This window comes from Alligator sinensis, unplaced genomic scaffold, assembly GCF_000455745.1.
Source record: "Alligator sinensis unplaced genomic scaffold, ASM45574v1 scaffold366_1, whole genome shotgun sequence".
In the NCBI taxonomy this organism is placed as follows: Eukaryota; Metazoa; Chordata; order Crocodylia; family Alligatoridae; genus Alligator; species Alligator sinensis.
The window spans coordinates 3,351,023-3,357,537 of NW_005841851.1; positions in this window are offsets into that span (position 1 = coordinate 3,351,023).

The window sequence follows — 6,515 nt, forward strand, 5'->3', positions numbered from 1 at the left end:
TCTCAAACATGCTCCCATGGAATTACTTGGCTACCTATGGTGGTGTCTCCATCTGCTACCTTTTCAGATTGCTCTGGCACAAGGTATTTTGGGATAAGGCAAACTCTTGACTTTTTACTCAGCCAGTTGCTGATTTCCTATGGCTGAAGGTCCACTGGACAAATACCGCTGATAAGAATGGGACCCTTATTCATATTCCCAACCAGCAGCATGCCCTGTGTTCCTGGTACTGGCACATGGTGTATCCCTGAGGTTGGCAGCATGGCAGGTTGTGGGGCAGGACATAGGAGGAATACTCCTTTCACTTTTTCCTTTCCTGAATCTGGAACTGAGCAGTTAAATGATGAGGAATGAAAAAGCTACAGGCATGGACCAGAGATTTCTGGGGCCTGTTTTTCCTTGATTGTTCTTTTGACTTATGGGTGTGGTGGTCTCCTCTGGCAGCCCCTGTCTGTGAGCTCATCAAGGTTGTTTATAGCACATACCATAGCATGGGCCATATTCTCTGGGCAGCCCTTTTTATTTTCATTTCTCTAATCATTTTCAAGGAGTAATAATTCCATGTGAGGCCATGTCTCTATTCCATACTCCCACTTAGCAGTCTTGGCTCTCCACTTACATTGGTTTCCAGGGGGTTACTTGTGATTTGCACCACTGTTAGTGAGAGGGAATTCAAACTGTGGGCTGTGCTGAAGGATGCGTTGTGGATCTTAGGGAGCACATGGGGGAAGTACAAGCTTGGCTGGTTAAGAAAGCAGCCGTGGAAAGCAGGTGCGGTATTCATGCCTCTACCTTTTCCTGGGCACAGATATCATTTCACTCAAGTGTAGAATAAGCTATGAGCACTGCCTTATCATTTCAATTGGTCACACATTTGGGGGGGGGGGGAGGATATTTTATATCTCACATGCTGAAGTCTTATCTCCCCTTCCAAGGTTTTTCTGCACTGGGCACAATGGGAACAGGAGGAGGCAAAATGGAAGAAATGAACACCTGGCCATCTTTTATAGTCCCGTTCCCACCAGCTCTGTGATGCTGTAACTGATGTTCCAGCTGAGCTATGCACTCTTTATGACTGCCTCTGCTAAGAGTGCTTAATCATGTGTTTTAGCTGGTTGAAAGGAGTAGGAGTCAAGGGTGCTCAGAGCCTTGCACAGCGTGACAGGCCAAAAACCTATCCCATCTTCAAATCATTAGCAAACTCTAACCGGTTTCTTCAGTCAGAGGTGAGACTTCCACAGTCTGACCAAGCTCATGCTGAAGTCAGTGGAAAGACGTTTGGCCATTGGGCCATGTTTGCAATCTTCATTTTACAGGGGGGAAAACAGAAGCAGAGAGAGGTGATGTAACTGGCCTAAGGTCACCCAGTAAGTCAATAGAGTTGGGAACAGAATCCAAGTCTCCTATTGCCCACTCTTTTGCTTTGGCCACAAGACCATCCAGCATTTCTCCTCTATGGCTGGATCCAGACATGCAGGTTTGTGCAGTCTGTGACACTTCAGATCTCTTTGCAACACCACAAACTGCACGTTGCATGTTAAACCGTGAGTGACACTGCTAATTTGTAGGGCTGTGCGAATGTATACAAGCTGAATGAACACTCTCTGATAGGGCTGTGCAAAGCTTTGGCCCCTGATTCGATTTGGCAGAGATTTGGCCCAATTTGGTGGCTGAATCTCTGAATCTGAATCGATTCAGAGGACTCTTTAATCTCTCTTAATCAAATTGGAACCCTCTGAATTGATTCAGAGAGATTTGGAAAGATTTGGAGATTTGGGCATAGACACAGCTTTAAAATGTTTTTTCTACACACCTCTAGGTAGCAGGGGCTCATGATCGCTGCGATGCTGGGGCACATGGAGCATCCCACAGAAGCATGGGGGACTCCCCAGGGTGCTCGGCAGCAGATCCAAAAGTGGACCAGAAGCACTTCTGGGTCCTCTGGGGAATGCACGGGGGGGTCATCCCACACCCCTTCCATGAGCCCCAGCATCCATGAGCCCCAGCATCATAGCAATCATGAGCCATGCCTGCTGCCTCTCTGAATCAGCATCGAGTCTTCAGTTTCGGATTTGGCCAAATCAAATCAGGGACAGTGATCTGAATCAAGCTCGCTACCAAGGAGGAGTATACTTCCCTGGCTTGCACTTGCAGGGAATTAGTTAGAAAAGCCAAAGCAGGATTAGAACTTAGGCTGGCAACAAAAATTAAGGACAACAAAAAGTCCTTCTTCAGGTATACAGGGAGCAAAAGGAAAGCACAGGATAGCCTACAGGACAAACTAGGGCAATTGGTGACAGAGAGGGGGTACAAAGCTGAGCTCTTCAATGAGTTCTTTGCATCTGTATTCCTAGACACAGACCAAGACAAATCTCCTAGCTGAATCATAGATAGACCCAGGATGGACACCAGTTCACCAACTGTTAGCTCAGACTTAGTGAAGGGGCATTTGGAGGGGCTGGATGTGTTCAAATCAGCGGGCCCAGATGAACTTCATCCAAGGGTGATGAACGAATTGGCCAGTGTCATAGCAGAGCTATTGGCACGGCTGTTTGAGCACTCATGGTGCTCTGGTCAGGTCCCAGAGAACTGGAAAAGGGCCAATGTGGTCCCTATTTTCAAGAAAGAGAGGACAGAGGAACTGGGAAACTATAGGCCAGTTAGTCTCACCTCTATCCTTGGGAAAACTCTGGAAAAAATCAATAAGGATCACATTTGTGGGAGCCCAGCAGGGAAAATAATGCTGAAAGGAAATCAGCACAGATTCATTGCAGGTAGATCCTGCCTGACTAACCTTGTTTCTTTTTATGACCAGGTCACAAAGTGCTTAGATGCAGGAATCAAGGTAGATGTCATCTACCTAGACTTTAAGAAGGTCTTCGATACAGTATCTCATTCTGTTCTGGTAAATAAACTGACAGGGTGTGATGTAGATGATTACACGGTCAGGTGGGTGGTAAATTGGCTTAGGGGTTGCACCCAGAGAGTCGTGGTGGACAGGTTGATATCAACCTAGAAAGATATGAACAGTGGAGTCCCGCAAGGCTCAGTCCTTGAACCGGTGCTATTCAATGTCTTCATCAGTGACTTGGACGAGGGCATGGAGAGCACCCTGTCCAAGTTTGCAGATGATACCAAATTATGGGGCAGTGTTAACACAGCAGAGGCCAGAGAATGGATTCAGGTGGATCTGGACAAGTTGGAAAAATGGGCAGAACAAAATACGATGCAGTTCAACAAAGACAAGTGCAAAGTGCTGCACCTGGGCAAAAAGAACCACCAGCACACTTACAGGCTGGGGGCACGACCTTCTCAGCAGCACAGCCGTGGAAAGGGATCTTGGAGTCATAGTTGACTCCAAGATGAACATGAGTCGTCAATGTGACCAAGTGGTCAACAAGGCTAACCACACTTTATCATGCATTAGCAGATGCATGACGAACAGGTCCAGGGAGGTGATGCTTTCCCTCTATACGGCACTGGTCAGGCCACAGTTGGAGTACTGCGTCCAGTTTTGGGCGCCGCACTTCAAGAGGGATGCAGAGAATCTTGAGAAGGTTCAGAGGAAGGCCACTTGTATGGCCAGGGGCCTGCAGGCATGGCCCTGCAAGGAGAGACTGAGGGACCTAGATCTCTTCAGCCTTCGCAAGAGAAGGCCAAGAGGTGATCTCATGGCTGCCTATAAATTTATCAGGGGAGGGCAGCAGGGAATCGGAGATGCTCTATTTACTAGGGCACCTCCTGCAGTAATTAGGAACAATGGCCACAAATTAATGGAAAGCAAATTTAGGTTGGACATCAGAAAGAACTTCTCTATGGTGAGGGTTGCCAGAATCTGGAATGGGCTTCCAAGGGAGGTGGTGTTCTCCCCTACCTTGGGGGTCTTCAAGAGGAGACTGGACAAGCACCTAGCTAGGGTCGTCTGACCCCAGCGCTCCTTCCTGCTCAGGGTAGGAGGTCAGACTCGATGACCTACTGAGGCCTCTTCCAACCCTAACATCTATGCATCTATGATACATGGACCTGCATATTGTCATGGAAGCAGTGTATGAAGTTAGTTAGTTTGTCTGGGCAGCCAAACTTTGCAAGAGGCACCAGAGAGCAGAGCGTCCAATGGAGTGTCCAACAGAGTCGAATGCCACATATGGACACAATGTACAGAGGCATTTGTTGCTTGGCAGCTTTCTCCTGTAACTGGCATAGGGTAAATATCATGACGGCAGCACTGCATGATAAATGAAAACCACACTGGGATTCGGGGAGTACATCATCTGCAATAACCTGGAGCCTTCTCAGCAACAGCTTACCAAGGGTCTTACCAGTGCTGGTCCTACACTTCACAAAGCTTTGCTAGACCTATTTACTTTCTGCTGGGAAAACAAGGCTTTACCCCAGGATTTTAAAGATGCCAAAAGCATAACAATCTACAAGAGCAAGGGAGACAGACATGATTGTGGCAACTATCGTGGCATTTTATTCCTTTCCATCGCTGGCAGCACAAAGTAGTGGCACAAATTTGAGCCACTACTATTTGTGCTGCTGCAAACGCACGACCCTGCTCGTGTGGACGTGGCCCATCTGTTCTCTGTACTTTAAAAACCGAGGACAAAAAACTGTGTGTCCTGCTTGCACTGTACAAAAGTGAGGGACAAACAAAGGATCATTTAAACATCATCTCCTGCATCATCACTGTGGAGCTGGGCTGGAAGGTGATACATTCCAGGAGATCCTAGAACCCTTTCCACATGTGGGTTCTTTCCCTCTCGGTTTCCAGGGCACAGCTGAGCTGCTAGTTGTTGTTTAAGTTCCTTTCCATGCTCCTCACTGTACTGTGATGATATAAAAGTTGGAAGGGGAGATGGAGTTTATTTTTAATTGCCTCTGAGGGACCCCATTCAGATCTCTAAAGTGATGTCAGCACACTGTTTTTGAAATGTTCTGTGGTGGTGTTTATATTACACAGAGGTAAATCATTCTTTTGCATTTGTATTGGACCTATATCCTGAGTGCTCACAAATGTAAGGGAGGTTTGGGTTGAAGGCTGCATTCCCAGAAATACCACAACTGTGCAATGCCAGATAGTGCAATGCTTCTTTGTTGCTTTGTTTCCTAGCTGCCTGCCATACATCTCTTCTAATATTTTTCCTAGCTACAAAATGCCAAGTTTTTCTAAATATCTCTCACCCCAACCTCGCTGAGTGGGGTGTTTCTTTGGCTTCAGTTCATGACTTCAAAATGCTTGAGTCTCCCATTCCTAATTGCGATCCCACCAAAGGGACTGATTCTAAGGTATATTTGCAGTAATATTTCAAATCCCTGCCTGCCTTACATTGATTTGTCATTTTCCCCTTGTCATATTTAAAAATATTATTAATATTCTTACTTCCTAATACTTTAGTGATGCAGGATGTCTCCCACAGAGATCAGAGCCTTAGTTCTTAGGTGCTATACAAATACCACATAAATGAAATCCCCCATCCTGGGGGAGCATTCAGTCTAAACAGACAAAGAATGAGAGAAAAAAGTTATTATTCCAGATTTACAGATGAGAACGTAATGCACAGAAAGACTTGAGCGTATTGCCTAAGGATGCACATAGAGTCTATGACAAAGCTGGAATCTGAACTCAGATCTCCTGATTCCCAGTCTGGTGCCCTTCCCACAAGCCCTTCTGTGCTAAGATTGCTGTAGTGCTAAGAGGAAATATGGCTCCATTGTGCCAGGTGCAGTACAAACATGTCATAAGAGACAATCCCTGCCTCAGAATGGTGAGTGTGGTATTCAACTGATTTTGTCAATCAAGAATGACTGCCTTCCTACTATTTCTGTAGAAATGGTGTGTGATCAATTCAAAACATTAAACATATTTTTTAAGTCAGTAGGACCAGATGAATTTCATCCGAGAGTGCTGAAGGAACTGGCCAAAGTCATTGCAGAACCCCTGGTGAAACTCTTCCAAAACTCGTGGTGCTCTGGAGAAATCCCTGCTGACTAGAAGAGGGCCAAAATGGTGCTCATCTTCAAGAAGGGGAGAAGGGAGGACCCGGATAACTATAAGCCAATTAACCTAACTTCTATCCCAGGGGAAATCCTGGGAAAATTCACTAAGGAGTCTATGTGCAATAAGCTTGCAGAAGGTAGGATTCTGAACGACAGCCAGACTGTCTTCGTTGTGGGCAGGTCTTGTCTTCCCAACCTCCTCTCCTTTTATGATCAGGTAACTCGCCACCTGGATAAGAGAGAGAAGGTTGACATTGTATACCTTGACTTCCAAAAAGCTTTTGATCTGGTATGCCATGATGTTCTTGCAACAAAATTGGAGGATTCTGGGCTTAACTGCGGGATAGTTAGGTGGGTATGAAGCTGGCTGCAGGGTAGGACCCAGAGAGTTCTAATGAACAGATCTGTGTCGTCTTGGTGAGAAGTGGCCAATAGTGTCCCTCAGGGGTCGGTGCTTGGTCCAGTGCTATTCAACATCTTCATCAATGATTTGGATGTGGGGGTGAAGAGCTCAT